Here is a 17,855-nt window from a genome sequence, read left to right on the forward strand (position 1 = left end):
CAAGATTTCCAAAGAAGAAATGAGATCACGGCACTCACAAGGAAAATCCAAGCTGTTCTTTATTAAAACCATGAAGTGGAGTAAAACAGCGGTAAGAGAGCCAGGTGCCAGCTCCCTCAGGACGACGGCCGTTTTGTACCTCATGGTACTTCCATGGGTCCACTACTTAGGTACGAAATGGCCGTCGTCCTGAGGGAGCTGGCACCCAGCTCTCTTACCGCTGTTTTACTCCACTTCATGGTTTGAATAAAGAACAAATTATACTTTATGTTTATGGTAAGTTTAGGCTGATATGTTTTGTGATTATTTTTAAAAAACATCTAAAATTTTACAAAACTTTCAAAACTTTCCAATTTTCAACTTTTGATTGATTATTACTTTAAGGCTTTGGTTCCACTTGCATTTTTTACATGGACGAGTTCAATCCAACAGAACATTGTATTGCTCGCACCAGTGTAAAACTATGAGGCAGTGTCCATCTGCTATTTTTTCTCATACCGGATCGGCATGAAAACAGAATCACAGCACGCTGTGTTTGGCAGCGAGTCTCACTTCACATGCACCCATACAAGTCTATGGGTGCATGTGAAACATCAGACTGCACTCGGATGTCATCTGAGAACACTGCAATCTATGCACAGACAGACTGCAGAGGAGAGTAACATGACACTCTGCTCACACTTGCAGCAGAGCCTGAGCTGAGGGTCATTAGTCTATCGCATCCAAAGTGATACGCACGTGGAACCAAGGCCTAATCCAGATAGTCACACCACAAAAATAGTTAATAACATTCCCCTCATGTCTGTTTTGCCTCAGCACTAGTGATGGCTGAGCATGCTGGCCACTGCTCGATACTCAATCAAGCATTGGGGTGCTCCGTCATGATCATTACTCAATCGAGTATACCTGGTACACAAGTGCCATGCTAGAGTCCCCACCCCACATGTTTCTTGGCAATTTTTAGCCACTAAACATGCAGGGATTTCTTACCAATCACAGCACTGCACTAGCCATGTTGGTTACTGGCATTACTGTGATTAGCTGACCACATTGCATCATCGGGTCTTTATAAGACCCGGTGACGCAACACTCGGCTAACTCTAACCTGCAACGTTAAAAATCTAATAATACTGCTGTTAGGGGAATTTAGTGTAGGGAGAGCTGCTGGAGAAGAGATAGTGTATTATAGGCATCTAGACAAGGGTTATACCCGTACAGTCCTCGTTTCTGAAACATACAGCCAAAAATCCTCTTGAAGGCTGTCTAATATATTATATTCTCTTACAATCCTTGCTGCTGCAATGTAAAAACAAAAGAACTTTTCAGGCCCACATCTATTCTATCCTAATCTCTATTAATATCACTCTTAGCTGCATACCTAAAGGATGGGGAAGTGGATGTTCTGCTTATGATGGTACATGAAGAAGCCATAGCTGTGGGCCAGGGCAAACTCTGCCTGCTGTGGGAGCACAATAAGCACACTCATCTGGACATTAAAAACAGAACAGTATGAACAGACGGTGGGATGAACGGCAGATAATGCTTCCAGTCTGTTCCCCAGAACTATCCTGTCTTTCACATGGTTAAGTCTCAGTAGCCAAGACTCTGGGCCACAAAATCCTCACCCTGATCCTCCTTCCTCCTACCATGCCAAATCCCATGAGAGAAGTGATCCCACACTGGGACATTCCAAGGACCTCTTTACATTTACATGTATTGATTCTGGCCTCTCATCCTGCATGCTTCAAAAGGGACATGTGGAGATTGTGTGCCGTGATGCTCAAATATTTCAGCAGCCTTGGTTAGAAGATGATGGTGGTACTGTCTCAAGAGGTGGATGATGAAGAGACATAGATGCCAACAAATCATGTTGTAAAGTCAACAAGCCAAGGAGGACCAGAGTGTGGAAATGGAAGATAAGGTGGTGGATGATGAAGTCACTGTCCCAACCTGGGAAGGTGGCATGCAGAGCAAGGACAGCAGTACAGAGTGGAAGGCATCCACAGCATTGCAACAGGCAGGAAGAGGCAGTGTGATGTTAGAGGGATAAGGCAGGCAACTGTTCCCCAGAGCAACCACATGTGGCAAGTTCCCAGGTGTTCCCCAGTTTGGTGCTTTGTTCGAGAAAGTGCAGATGACAAATTAATGGTCATTTGCAACCTGTGCCATTCTAAGATCAGCATTGTCCTGACTAATACCAGACTGACCACCGACAGCATGCACTTGCACGTCAACCAAGCCCCTGACTAGGTGAGCCTGTACCGCCCCCGTGCCAGCAGCAGGGCTGCTCGGATCCGGATTCGCAGTGTGGCTCGATGGATTCTACCGGACCCGGGGGTCGCGCGGACACTTCAAATAAAAAGGGACATATTTGTACGGGATTTGACGTAAACTGTCTGTGACGCCACCCACGGTGTGTGGTGAAGTGTGGCACCACCGCTGCTGTTGTGGGGTTCCCGGGGGCGATGGGATTGCAGCTGGATGTTAACCCCTCCATGGATAGGGATGATGCCCCGGGGCCCAGTGTCTCCGTGCTGGGGATGGTGACTGCAGGGATCGGCGCGCCCGGTCGGACCGGGGGATGTTAGGTTACTCACAGTTGAATAAATCACACAAGTCCAGTGGTAAACCAAGGTGCTGGTGGCCGGCCGCCTCGGTCGGGTGTACTGGTCCCACACCCGGGCTGATGATCCGTGTCATTTTCCTCTGCACTCAGTGTGTTGGACTTCCCGGTGTGAAAAACGGGAGTCCGCTCCCGGTCCTTTTGGTTGGGACCCTTGCCCGCTGACACTGACCCTTGGGATCTACCGGGCCCAGGCGGATGCCCTATCCCTCTCGGTGGGTGCTTTTTGGACTTTGGTTGAGACAGGACCTATAATCCTGCCCTCAATTGGTTAATTAGCTAGGCTGTTGGTTCCGGTCCTGGCTTCAGGGTCCAAGTACCCCCTCTGTGTACGGTTTCCGGGTCGGTTCTCCAGTGTTAGTATTGGCGGGCTCCAACCCTGTCCCGGTCCACCTCAGATCTCCGGCAGCCATCTTCCCGTCTCCTGGCAGACAGGGATCACCATCTGCCACCTAGCCAGTACCCTGGGGCTCCAACCCTGATGCCTTTCCTTTCAGACTCTGCACTTCACTGGAGCTACACTGCTCCCCTCACTTCAACTTGAACCTCCACCACACAGACTGACTCCTTTCCAACTACTGCTTTTCCCGCCCCAGGTTCTCTAGACCCCTAGGTGGGCGTTTCTCATCCACCTGGTGTGTCTGTCCTACTCTGGGGGGGTGACTTAGGTTTTAGGTTGGCTGTATGTGACCCTGTGTGGGAAGGTGTTGTGCGAGGGCCTTTCTGTGTGACACCTGGTTTTGCCAGGGCGTCACAAGCCGAACGCCTGGTTCCACAATCAGTGTCTGTGGGTGACACCACTGCTTCTTCACTGAACACAAGTGGAAATATGTAGCACCCACAGGCCCAAACAATAAACGGTCACATTCTCATACTGACTGCACTGGAAATGTTGCCTTTTAGGCTTGTGGACACTGAAACTTTCCGCAATCTCATGGTTGCGGCTGCCCCTCAGTATTCGCTCCCCAGCTGCTATTATTTCTCCCGGAGTGCCGTCCCTTTTTTACATAAGCAGGTGTCCCATAACATCACCCATGCTCTGACCATTACAGATACTGGAAAGTCCACTTAACTATGAACATGTGGAGAAGTGCTTCTGGCCAGTGACGCTACATGTCACTGACGGTACACTGGGTGAACATTGTGTAAGCAGGGACGAAGTCGGACCCTGGGACAGCACATGTACTAGCAATGCCTAAGACAGAATTCAGCAAACATGGGAATATTGATCTCACCACGCTAATGGAATAATAGCTTCACAGCAATCACTTGGGAGGGTTCGAAATTTAGCTGTCTGCACAGCTGAAACATAGTCCAAGAAAGGCTAATGAATGGCAAATCCATCCCAGTAAAATCCCAAAAGTTTATTTACAATTCCATAAAAGGTGAATCTGTAAAATATCACAAAACGTTATGCATTTCTAGCATCGAGAGCACCATTAGTCATAGGATAGAAAGAGGAAATACAGAGTAACCCTTTATACACACAAGGCCCAATCACGAAAGATATGAAGAATAACCAATGAGAAAATAGTTATGAAAAAAATAACAAAAAACAGCACAATTACAAAAAAATGAAATATATATATATACAGTACAGACCAAAAGTTTGGACACACCTTCTCATTCAAAGAGTTTTCTTTATTTTCATGACTCTAATAACTGTAGATTCACATTGAAGGCATCAAAACTATGAATTAAAACATTTGGAGGGAAATACTTAAAAAAGTGTGAAACAACTGAAAATATGTCTTATATTCTAGGTTCTTCAAAGTAGCCACCTTTTGCTTTGATTACTACTTTGCACACACTTGGCATTCTCTTGATGAGCTTCAAGTGGTAGTCACCGGAAATGGTCTTCCAACAGTCTTGAAGGAGTTCCCAGAGATGCTTAGCACTTGTTGGCCCTTTTGCCTTCACTCTGTGGTCAAGCTAACCCCAAACCATCTCGATTGGGTTCAGGTCTGGTGATTGTGGAGACCAGGTCATCTGGCGTAGCACCCCATCACTCTCCGTCTTAGTCAAATAGCCCTTACACAACCTGGAGGTGTGTTTGGGGTCATTGTCTTGTTGAAAATAAATGATGGTCTAATTAAACGCAAACCGGATGGAATAGCATGCCGCTGTAAGATGCTGTGGTACCCATGCTGGTTCAGTATGCCTTCAATTTTGAATAAATCCCCAACAGTGTCCCCAGCAAAGCACCCCCACACCATCACACCTCCTCCTCCATGCTTCATGGTGGGAACCAGGCATGTAGAGTTCATCCGTTCACCTTTTCTACAAAGACACGGTGGTTGGATCCAAAAATCTCAAATTTGGACTCATCAGACCAAAGCACAGATTTCCACTGGCCTAATGTCCAGTCCCTGTGTTCTTTAGCCCAAATAAGTCTCTTCTGCTTGTTGCCTGTCCTTAGCAGTGGTTTCCTAGCAGCTATTTTACCATGATGGCCTGCTGCACAAAGTCTCCTCTCAATAGTTGTTCTAGAGATGAGAAGGTGTGTCCAAACTTTTGGATATATATATATATATATATTACATAGAAAATATTAATAATATATTAGAAATAAATAGTTTTTGAAGATCATTCCGTCTGGATACTTGGTATTAAAGTTAAGTATCCAATATGATTCTCAACGCGCAACCAGTCTCTGCCACAAACCATCTCTGTCAGGCGGTGAAAGCTTTTCAATTGTAAAAAGCTGAAATGAGAAACATCAGCCTTGTGAACATTGACAAAGTGGTTGGAAGCACTTGAATAGTTTACATTAAGGTTAGCAATATTTTTCAAATGCTCGGAGATGCATTATTTTGTTGTGTGACGCATATAACGCAGTGAACAATGCTTGCACTCAATGCAGTACACTACGTGATGAGTGTCACAATATATAAAGGTTTTTATATTAATGTATTTACCTCCAGGTATAGGAAAATTAATTGTTTTAGTAGTGAACTAGCGATTTTGGCCATTTTAGCTGGAATTAATAGCAGACGCCATGTCACATTTGAAGATCCCCTGACATGCCAAAACAGCAGCAACCTCCCACAAGCGTACCCATTCTGTAAACTATACCTGTCAAGTAATTAATCTAGGGGAGTAGTGAACAATTTTACCCTTTGGGTAATTCACAGCATTGTATAAACATTGGGCTGTGAAAATGAAAAAAATTACTATTATTTTCCACTAAAATTTTTCTTTGACCCCAGCATTTTAATTTTCTAAAAGGATAACTGGAGAAAATGGACCATACAATTTGATACACAAATTCTCCTGACTTAGCAATACCACATATGTGCTCAAAAACTACTTTTGAGGTTCAGTGCAAAGCTCAGAAGGGAAGGAGCACAATATTTATGTTTAGATATAGCTAGAATGGTTTGCGGGTGCTATGTCAGATTGGCAGAGCCCCTGACATACCAGAAAAGCACCACCAAAGAGCCTTTGGCCTATCACCACACTCCCATACTTTGCCTCATACTTCCTCAAAACTGGGAACAACTTATCTATGGGATTTCCCACATCTAGTCCGTCCCTTAAGTAATTTGAGCCTCATCTCTGACTGTTTAAACACAGGTATCACGTACCTTCAAAGTGATATATCATATACGGTATTGCAAGCAATTATCTGTCCACACACTTGGTCCCTGTATACAATACGTACTACTGTTCGATTAACGACTATACACTCAACTAAAGGCATTCACAGAAAACCCCATGATTTATCTGAGAACCATTATCTTTCGGTGCTCCTCGTGAATTTTTTCCTATAGTAATAGACAAAAAGTCCTTGAAAAAAACCCACAGGGTTGAAACGTTGGACAATGTCAATATCTTCTATGAAAATATCGAAATAAAATATAATTTTTTTGAGCACCAATCCGCCTTCTTTCATCTATCCACTCAGTGTGCCGGAGTTATTTTTGTATATACCAGAAAAGCAGATCCCCCAGAAGTGACCCCAATTTACAAAGTACACCTCTGAATGAATTAATCTAGGGCTACATTGAGCACATTACCACTAAAATGTTGTTTTAGCCCCAGATTTTCAATTGTCACAAAGGGAGTGGAAAAATCAGGCCTCCTAATGTGTTAAATACTTTCTCCAGAATGTGGCAATACCCCATATATCACTGTACAGTTCTGTTTGGTCACACAGCACTGTGCTCAGGAGAGAAGAAGCACCATTTAACTTTTGGAGTACAGATTTTTCCAGAACAGTTTGCGGACTCCATTTACAAAACCCCTAAGTCCCAGAAAGGCACAAATCCTCTCAACTGACCACATTTCGGAAATTACACCGCCTTGGGAATTCATCTACGGGTATAGTGACAATTTCTTTCTGTGGAAAACACCCACAGAGTCAAACGTTGTGAATTTTGCAAAATTAAAAATTGCAAATAAGCCCTTCTAGTGACCAGTACATTGTAGTGCATATACATTGTGCTTAGCTCATGCTTCTGGAGACACACACCCAATAAATTAAGTGGAATCTCCTCACTAGAATAATTTCAAACATGTGGTCGTTAACTGTGGTTTAGATTCATTGCAGTGCTCAGAAAGGAGGGGTACATTTGGATTTTTTTTTACAAGGGCGCCATAGCGCTTATTCAGAGCCTTTGTGCTACAGTAACGTGGAAGCCTACTATATTTCTATCAACAGGTGACGGACCTGAGGCGACTTTTTTTTGTGGGTTGAGTTGAATGCTATTTGTTGGCAATTTAAGGTACCGAACATTTTGGATCAGTTCATATTTATCCTGTGCTCTGTGCTAACCACTTACATTAGTGTTTCCATCTCCAAAATAAGTAATTCAGGGGAAAGCCTCAACTGATCCATTCACTAATGAGGCAGCAGAGTTACTCCAGACTCCATTTGGCCTCTGTTCAGCGGTGTCCTTCTTTTCAAAGGTGAACAAAACCGCTAACCTCTGCCTCATTACAACAGCTGAAAAATTGGCTTTATTACTCTTATTTAGCCTCCTTATCTTGTGGTATAAGTGATAGGGCGGCTTATTCCTTAGGTCAATATGATTACAGTGATACCAGATTTATATAGTTTTTTGGGGGATTGTATTTAGTTTTTGTATATTTTTCTGTCTCAGTGTAAAGTGAGGGTTTGTTTTTTGCGGGATAAGTAATAATTTTTATTGGTACCATTTAGGTCCACATCATTTTTTGATTGCTTTCGATTCTGCTTTTTGTGATGCAGAATCAAGAAGAAACAGCAATTATTTTTTTTTTTATGTTGTTCACCGTGTCACAAAATTAAAGAGACAGCTTTATTCTTCAGGTCAGTATATTTGTTAATGTTTTGCCACTTTTACACCATAAAAACAACTTTCTAGAAAAAGAAAAAATGTTTTCTGCATTGCTTTTTGCTGAAAGCTATAGCTTTTTTATTTTTTTTCCTGATGGAGCTTTGTTGTTGTTTGTTTTTTGTGGGACAAGATGACATTTTCAGGTATATCAATTTTATTTACATATGAGTTTTTGATCATGTTTTATTGCATTGTTTTTTGCTGCACGTTTAAAATATTATTTTTTTTATGATGTTCACTGCAGTGGTTAACTAGTGTGGCAGTTTTATAGATCAGATTGTTACGGTGCGGAGATACTAATTTGCGTAATTTTTTGCCTTTTAATAAAAATTATGAATTTATATGAATGTATTGGTAGAATATTACTTTTTTTTAACTTTTTTCCTTAGTCTCTACAAGAAACATTAAGATGGGCTTTGCACGTTGCGACATCGCAAGCCGATGCTGCGTTGTCGAACGCGATAGTCCCCGCCCCCGCCGCAGCAGCGATATCTTGTAATTGCTGCCGTAGCGAACATTATCGCTACACCAGCTTCACACGCACATACCTGCCCTGCGACGTCGCTCTGGCCGGCGAACCACCTCCGTCCTAAGGGGGCGGGTCGTGCGGCATCACATCGTACCTGTTGCTGCTGCAAAATTATAGAAATGTCGGACCCCACACCGATCATACGATAACGACGCTTTTGCGCTCGTTAATCGTATGTAAAGGATTCACATACTACGATGTCGAGAGCGATGCTGGATGTGCGTCACTTTCGATTTGACCCCACCGACAATGCACCTGCGATGTCGCAACGTGCAAAGCCCGCCTAACTTTCATTACTCTGATTGCTGGTATAATACATTTCATGCACTAGCTCTGCACTGACACAAGCCTTTTAAGGCCACTTTACACGCTACGACATCGCTAAAGTGATCTCGCTCGGGTCATGGAATTTGTGACACACATCCGGCTGCATTAGCGATGTCGTTGCGTGTGACACCTATGAGCGATTTTGAATCGTCGCAAAAACGTTCAAAATCGCAAATCGGTGACATGCCCCCCTATTCCCAATTATCGTTGCTTCTGCAGGTACGATGTTGTTCATCGTTCCTGCGGCAGCACACATCGCTATGTGTGACACCGCGGGAACGAGGAACCTCACCTTACCTGTGGCCGCCGGCAATGTGGAAGGAAGGAGGTGGGCGGGATGTTAGGTCCCGCTCATCTCCGCCCCTCCGCTTCTATTAGATGGCCGCTTAGTGACGTCGCTGTGATGCCTAACGAACTGCCCCCTTAGAAAGGAGGCGGTTTGCCGATCACAGCGACGTCGCTAGGCAGGCAAGTAGTGTGATGGGTTTTGTGCGATTTGTGCACCATGGGCAGCGATTTGCCCATGACGCACAAACGATGGGGGTGGGTATGCACGCTAGCGATAGGTCAGGAACCCCTTCCAAACTATGACTTATTGTGCCCACTTAAACACTCTCCAGCGCTTTGTTTCCATCCATTTCTGGATGGGGTCATTGTCCTATTGGAAGACCCACGACCTAGAACACAAACCCAGCTTTCTGACACTGGACGCAACATTGGCTCCCAAAATCTTTTGGTTATATTCAGATTTCATAATGCCTTTCAGACAGTCAAGGCACCCAGTGCTAGAGGCAGCAAAACAACCCCAAAAAATCTATGATCCTCCACTATATTTCACTGAAGGTATTGTGTTCTTTTCTTTATAGGCTTCATTCTGTTTTCTGAAAATAGTAGAATGATGTGCTTATCAAAAAGCTCTATCTTTGTCCCATCTGTCCACATGACGATTTCCCAAAGTCTAGAATTTTTTATGTCTCTGTGTCAGCAGTAAGGTTCTCCTGGGTCTACTGCCATAGCGTTTTATTCTTTTCAAATATGGAACAATAGTTTGCGCTAACATTGATTGATCATTACATTCTTGAAGCAAAGTTTTTTATCTACACTTTTGAAAATGTGCCAACAATTTTGTGTGATCTATTTTTGGAGTTTTGTGTGAAATTTTGTCCAATTTGCCTCTGTTTCTCTGTTTTACCAATACACACCAAGGAAATAAACATGTGTATGACAAAATATGTAATTACAATAATTTTATTTGAGAAACACTTCATTTTCTGGAATAATTTCAAGAGTGACAACACTTTCGTCAGTGGTTACTTTAGTTAATACAACTAAACGGACTAAGTTCCAATCTTTACTGTTCTTGCCATCATTCATTTTAAGTCTCTGATATGTATTTGCAGCCTTCACCATGTTTCAGAATTTTTTTGTGTGGGAGTGTCTCTCCCTGTAATACATGATGGATGTGAGATCTGTGTGTATTCAGGGTGCAGCTGTTTTCCCTTGCTTTCATGTGTCTAATAATTTACTCCATGTACTTTTTCTTCTAGTCTATACTTTTTTCTGTCCTCTAAAATCTTTTCATCTGTCCACTGTATGTCTGTGCATAACCCTTTCCTTCTCCCTCCTGCTATCAATTAGGGCTCTTTCACACATCGGATTTTTGGTACGTGTGCTATCTGTTATTTATATAGATAGATGACAGGCAAATTGCAATCATTTTCCTTTTCTACATGTTCTTTTAGTCTTTTTTTTTCCGGACAGATTGTCAGCCAAAAAAAAAATCACGGTTCAGTATCCTTTATTTGAAAATTGTTGAAATCTTTGCTCTTCTTATTCACATGATGAGAAATTTATACTTTAACTAATTTGATGAAGTGCAATATTGTCTTAACTGCTGCTGAAATGGCTACCAAAGGATTTGTTCAGCAATGGCAATTTTACATGCAAATGCCCAACAAGACGACATTACACACTCGTTTTACAGACAATTAACTTATCTTAAATTTGGTTAAATTGACTTGAATAATATGCAAATCAATTAAATACTATCAACATGCAAACAAACCATGCAATATTATATGATTGCTATAATTTCTGCTAAATGTTCCTATTTTTTTCTACAGTTTACAAAAATATTTATTCTAAAGTCTTCATTTCCTATTCCCAACCAACAAGAAAGGATTGCCAAGCTCGTAATAACATCTTAAAGGGAACCTGTCACCAGATTTGGGGACTATAAGCTTTGGCCACCACCATTAGGCTCTTATATAAAGAATTCTAACATGCTGTATATAAGAGCCCAGGCCGCTGTGTAGAACGTAAAAATGACTTTATAATACTTACCTAAATGGTCGGTATGGTGCAGATGGGTCAGATGGGGGTGTCTCCATTCTCCGGGTGCGGCGTCTCCTCTTTCGGCGATCCTTGTCCTTCTTCTGAATCCTAGGTGCATGACGCGTCCTACATCATCCACACAGGCCGGCATTGAGGTCCTTACGCAGGCGCACTTTATAATACTTACCTAAACAGTCAGTACGTGCAGATGGGTAAGATGAGGGTGTTTCCGTTCTCTGGGTGCGATGCCTCGTCTTTCGGGCATATTTGTCCTTCTTCTTCTGAAGCCTGGGTGCATGACACATCCTATGTCATCCACACAGGCCCGCATTGAGGTTTTTACGCAGGCGCACTTTTAATACTTACCTAAATGGTCAGTATGGTGCAGATGGGTAAGAGGCGGGGTTTCCATTCTCCGGGTGTGACGCCTCCTCTTTCAGGCATATTTGTCCTTCTTCTTCTGAAGCCAGGGTGCATGACACGTCCTATGTCATCCACACAGGCCCGCATTGAGGTCTTTACGCAGGCGCACTTTGATCTGTCCTGAGCAGGTCAGATCAAACTATTATAGTGCGCATGAGAAGGACCTCAATGCCGGCCTGTGTGCATGACGTAGGACGCGTCATGCACCCAGGCTTCAAAAGAATGAGGACAAAGACGGCTGAAAGAGGAGATGCAGCACCTGGAGAATGGAGACACCCACCTGACCCATCTGCACTGCAACGACCGTTTAGGTGGGTATTATAAAGTCATTTTTATGCTCTACACAGTGGCCTGAGCTCTTATATACAGCATGTGAGAATGCTGTATATAAGAGCCCAGTGGTGGTGGCCGCAGCAGGACCTCAATAACGGCTAGTGTGCATGATATAGAACGCATCATGCACCCTTCAGAAATAGGAGGACAATGATGGCCAAAAGAGAAGACGCCGCACCCGGAGAATGGAGACACCAATGTGACCCATCTGCACTGTGCCTACATGGTCATCTAAGAGATTCTTTTTTGAGAGATGAGTTGTACTTTTGAATTGCACCATTCACTTTACCATTTGTATCATGTATTTAAAGCAGGAACAAAAATTCCAAGTGGGGTTAAATGGTGAAAATATACAACTTTTTATCATTATTTTAAAAAGAAAAATCTGAACTTTGCAAAATAAAACAAAAATTGGTTTGTGTCACCACTTTCCAAGACTCATAACTTTTTTTTATTTATCCATCTATGGAACATTATTGGGGTGTCTTTTTTTATTGTAGCATTTACAATTTTATTATATTCCCCTGGGCATTAGTTCCCCTTGCTAGATGGCCCCATTAGCATGTTAGTACGGCCCTGTGGGCTGTGCAATGAATATTCATGAGCAGAATGAATGGGCCCTGAAGCAAGTAACAGCAGCGCTGGAGACAAATGAGTATAGAAAATCATTTTATTTCAAAGGCAAGTGTTTTCTCTGGTACATGTCACATGGATCACATCAGTGTGTGGTCCGTGTGACATCAAAAATTGACTTGTCTCCGTGCGGAACACATGGACATGTTTATGCTCCATATGGACACACGGTCCTTATGACAATACTGATGTGTGTGCAGACCCATTGATTTTAATGGGTCTGCGTATGTCCATGATTCCAATACATGTAAAAAAACGGCGTCATACGTACCGGAATCACTAGTGTATGAAGGGAGCCTTACATATCTTGTTGCCTTGCATTATTTATAATGGCTTTCCAAACACACTTCCTATTATCTCATCATCATCTCTTCATTATTGGGCATATCTCTCAGGTACGGAAGGGCAGCTCACCATAATGATAAGTGAACTCTAAGGGGTGCTTCACACACAGCGAGATCGCTGCTGAGATCGCTGCTGAGTCACGTTTTTTGTGACCTCATTAGCGATCTCGCTGTGTGTGACACTGAGCAGCGATCTGGCCCCTGCTGTGAGATCGCTGCTCGTTACACACAGCCCTGGTTCGTTTTTTTATTGTTGCTCTCCCGCTGATAAGCACACATCGCTGTGTGTGACAGCGAGAGAGCAACAATCCTGAATGTGCAGGGAGCAGGAGCCGGCGTCTCACAGCCTGCGGTAAGCTGTAACTAAGGTAAACATTGGGTAACCAAGGTGGTTACCCGATATTTACCTTCGTTACCAGCCTCCGCCGCTCTCACGCTGCCCTCTGCGGCTCCTGCTCTCTGCACATGAGGCTGCAGTACACATCGGGTAATTAACCCGATGTGTACTGTAGATAGGAGAGTAAGGAGCCAGCGCTCAGTGTGCGCGGCTCCCTGCTCATGTTGCAGCACAGCTAAGCAGCGATCATAACAGCGACTTACAAGGTCGCTGTTACGTAACAGAAAATGGTGACGTAACAGCGACATCGTTGTCGCTGTCGCTTAGTGTGAACCAGCCCTAAGGGTCCATGCCAACTATTAAGATTTGTAGCAGTTTGGATGCAACATGTTTTCACTGAGTCCAAAATACTGCGTAGTACAGTACAAGCACAGTGGATGGGATTAATAGAAATCTCTTGACCACTGTGCTTCTTTTTGAAGTTCCGTAAACTGTCCTGAGGTGCGGGCTTCTAATCTGCAGCAGGGCAATTTCTCATGCGAAGATGCTTGAGTCTACTGTGCGGGATGCAGCGTACGCAGCAAATATACGATATGCTGCATCCAGAATGCCATATAACCCTGATTATGGGCACGTACCCTAAAGGGTCTTAGTTCTGAAACCAACACAAGACAACTTTCTGACATCTCTATGTGTAAAGAAGAATAAAAGAGCACATTTTCTTTTAAACTACTAAAAATGATGTAGAGCACTTTGTACATATAGTTTTTACCGATTACCCAACCATACAATAAGAAGCTTTACTTCCTTATGTAATAAATTGATTCTCCAATGTAAAACTTTAAATTCAAGCCACTATTAAATGTCTGCAGAAACAAGTTCAAAATCCCATTGACTAATAGGTTACGCTGTTCCACTTTATTGAATATCCAATGTACCTTGCTAATTAGTACTGCGCTGTAAAGTAGCAACTTGGATGTGAAATGCAACCAGTGACAGTTTCTTGATCTATTTCTTCTTATCTAAGCAAAATCATTTCCCATCTTTTGCAGTGGTCAGATATTTCATCAGTAAACTGCTAAGTATATGAACTCACAGATGTTTTTTTATTTTTCTATTCTTTACTGGGCTTCCCTTTCAGCAAAAATGCTTCTTCATAATGATATAGATGATGATTTTGTCACATCTATTAGTGGCCACAGGATAAAAAAAAAGGCTACCTTGTACAGACTTGGTATAAGCCACTCCATCTTGTAGTTTCCAGAGAATCTCCTCTGGAAACACGAGAGTCAGTGGGTGTTCTCGTCTGCTGGCCAGGTTGTCTTCAGAAAGGCGTCACGGACCAGGGCTCATCTAATGAACGATGGCACTCCTTCCCCGTGGTTAAAACACTTCTCAGACAACACAGGGTGAGGAAAGCACACAATTGTAAGACTTTATTGGTTCACCAAAAGGCAAAAACATATTGTACATTCCCAGCAAGGCACAAGATGGTACAAGCGACAGAGTCTCGCCCTTCTGCTGACTTGCCAGGGACTCAAATCTTTTGTAACTTTGGGGCTTCCAGGTCCAACTATCCAAGTCCAGCAGCACCCCGCTGTTGGAGGGCACACACTAAAAAGAGAGAGCAGCAAGCTTAGGAAGTGCACCTGTGGCGCCCCTGAGGTTTCAGTCACCACAGGGTACTCACTTAAGGTGCATTATTCATTCCGGGTAAGGAGGAGGTTATTCATCGGTGTTTATCAAATTTCCTTTCTGGTGCTTCTCTGCTGGAGTCCACACCGGGCCCTGGTGATGCAGCTGTACCTTCAGGTTGCTTATGGGCCAGGGGCTTGCAGCTCTCCTGCCCTTCGGATTCGGCTACCAGGGAAGGGTTTCACACCCTGGAAACCACAGACTCTGATGTCTAATTCTCTTCTGTGCCTCTCTGCCAATCCTGCTTTACTGGGCCAAGCTATTCCAGCTCCAGGCCCCAGTCCACAGGACAGCACTACTCTGCGTCTTCACTCTCCAACTTCCCTAACAGACTGAACACTAACTCCTCCCTCAGGTCAGGCTTGAGGAATGCTCCCTGGAACTCCAGGTTCAGAGCTCCCTCTGCTGGACTGAGGGAGAAACTGCATTGGATGTTGGTACGTACTGGCCAATGATTTCCCCAATTACCTCCAGGCTCAGCATTAACCCTTTGGAAGGGCAATGCTGTTGTGGCGACCAGGTCCTGGGGTGCCACATATACACCGAGCACATACACACATATGTATACACAAAGCACTTTCATACAGACACATGCATAAAAACAGCACATACATACAGACACATACCGTAAATACCTACCAGGAACCCATACACTGATGTCCTCATTAACCCCTTCATGATGGGGCCAATTTATTCTTTTACATTTTCTTTTTTTCCTCCACTTCTTACTAGAGCCATAACTATTATTTTTCAGTCTACATAGACATTTGAGGTCTCGGAACAAGGCGTAGTTTTGAATGACACTATTCTATATACTATATACTATAATAATAATATTTATTCATTTAAATAGCGCTATTGATTCCACAGCGCTTTATATACATTGGCAACTCTGTCCCCATTGGGGTTCACAATCTAAGCTCCCTATCTGTATGTCTTTGGAGTGTGGGAGCAAACCGGAGGAAACCCACGCTAACATGGGGAGAACATACAAACTCCTTGCAGATGTTGTCCTTGGTGGGATCTGAACCCAGGACCCCAGTGCTGCAAGACTGCAGTGCTAACCACTGAGCCACCATCCGCCCCCACACACACACACTTTCTAGAGGACTGACACCATTTCATCAATTCAGGTCTTCCAGTGATTACATAACCAGTCATATGATCATGATGTCAACAAAGATCCTGAAGTCCTGCAGAGTACAAGACCTATGGCTATATCATGGTCACATGACAATCACATGATTAAGATGTCACCAAAGGAAGCAGTCTCCACATAGGAAGCTATACTAATAATTTTGTTATCAGTGTAGCTCTTGCTGTAGACGCTGGGAACCCTAAGGCCATGTGCGCACGTTGCCTTCTGTAACTTGCAGAAATGAACGCATCCTCTGGCAGAATTTGTTATTGTCAAATTTGGTTTTGACCACAAAAACGTCGAAAATACGCATGCGTTTTTGCCGCGTTTTGACCACGTTTAACATGCATTTTCTGTGCTTAAAGTCAGATGCATTTTCAATCCAAATACACAACTAAATAAAGTTTAAACATTCAAACACTATGAAAAAAAATGAAAAAAAAAATCATGCTTTAAATCATACACAAAATAGCTAATTTTAATTTAAAGATTATTGTGATTTAATATTTATGTATAAAATAACGATAAATTATTATTTTAATCTTTTTTTGAAGTCGGGCTAGATGTGAGGGCAAAAGGAAACATCATGACCTCACTATAATGCCAAAAACGCATGCTTTTATTTTGTCAAAAAAGCATGCGTTTTGCATCAAAACTGCATGTAAAACGCTAGGAATTTGATTTAGTATGCGTTTTGAGATTTCTCATTGACTCCATTGTTAGCAAAACGCTGCCAAAATGGCAAAAATAATTGACATGTTGCTTCTTCAAACGCAGAGATTTTGACAAATTTTACGCAACTAAAATGGAGCGTTTTTAAAAGCATTCTGCACACAAGAAAGACCAAATTTCCATAGACTTTGCCTGGAAATCAAAACGCATGCAATTTTGCATTAAAACGCTGTAGCTCAAAACGCTGCGGAAACACATGAAAGAACGCAACGTGCGCATGTGCCGCCCCCATGCCTGTAGCAGCCGGGCTGCTCGGATCCGAACCCGCTGTGTGGCTCGAGGGATCCTCCGGACCCGGGGACACGCCAAATGAAAAGGGGAACATAGTTGTACGGGCTTGGCCGTAATCGGTTCGTGACGCCACCCACGGTGTGTGGTGAAGTGTGACACCACCGCTGCTGTTGCGGGATACTCGTGGGGGAGGTGTGATGGCAGCTGGATGTTAACCCCTCCGCGGGTAGGGATGGTTGCCCCAGGACCCGTTGGGTTGGTGCAAGGGATGGCGATGGTAGGGGCCTGCGCGCCCAGACGTACCAGGGGACGTTTGGTTACTCACAGTAGAATAAATCACACGAGTCTTTTGGTAAACCAGGGTGCTGGTGGCCGGCCGCCACGGCAGGTTGTACTCTGGTCCCCCACCCAGGCTGGTCGTTGCCATCTTTTCCCTCTGCACTGTTTTGTTTGTGTAGACTTCCTGGTGTGAAACGCGAGAGTCCGCTCCCAGTGTATTGTGTACTTGAGATGCCGTGTCCGCTGACGCTGACCCGTGGAATCTACCTGGCCCTGGTGGATGCCCTATCCCTCTCTCTGGGTGATTGTCTGCTTTTGGGACTTTGGTTGGGACAGGACCTAAAATCCTGCCCTCAATTGGTTAATTAGCTAAGCCGTTGGTTCCGATCCTGGCTTCAGGGTCCAAGTACCCCCTCTGTGCACGGTTTCCGGGTCGGTTCTCCGGTGTCGGTACCGGCAGGCTGCAACCCTGTCCCGGTCCACCTTGAATCTCCGGCTGCCGTCTTTCCGTCGCCTGCTGACGGAAACCACCATCTGCCACCTAGCCAATGTACCAGGGCTCCAACCCTGGCGCCA

At 43.8% G+C, this 17,855-nt stretch overlaps 1 protein-coding gene across 1 annotated transcript in view; it reads left to right on the forward strand.

Annotated features, from left to right (window-relative positions):
* The window catches only part of CACNG8 (calcium voltage-gated channel auxiliary subunit gamma 8), a 281,981-nt gene that overhangs the window by 72,683 nt on the left and 191,443 nt on the right, over positions 1–17,855 (forward strand). The window lies entirely within an intron of this gene.

Source organism: Anomaloglossus baeobatrachus, chromosome 11 (genome assembly GCF_048569485.1).
Source record: "Anomaloglossus baeobatrachus isolate aAnoBae1 chromosome 11, aAnoBae1.hap1, whole genome shotgun sequence".
Taxonomy (NCBI): domain Eukaryota; kingdom Metazoa; phylum Chordata; class Amphibia; order Anura; family Aromobatidae; genus Anomaloglossus; species Anomaloglossus baeobatrachus.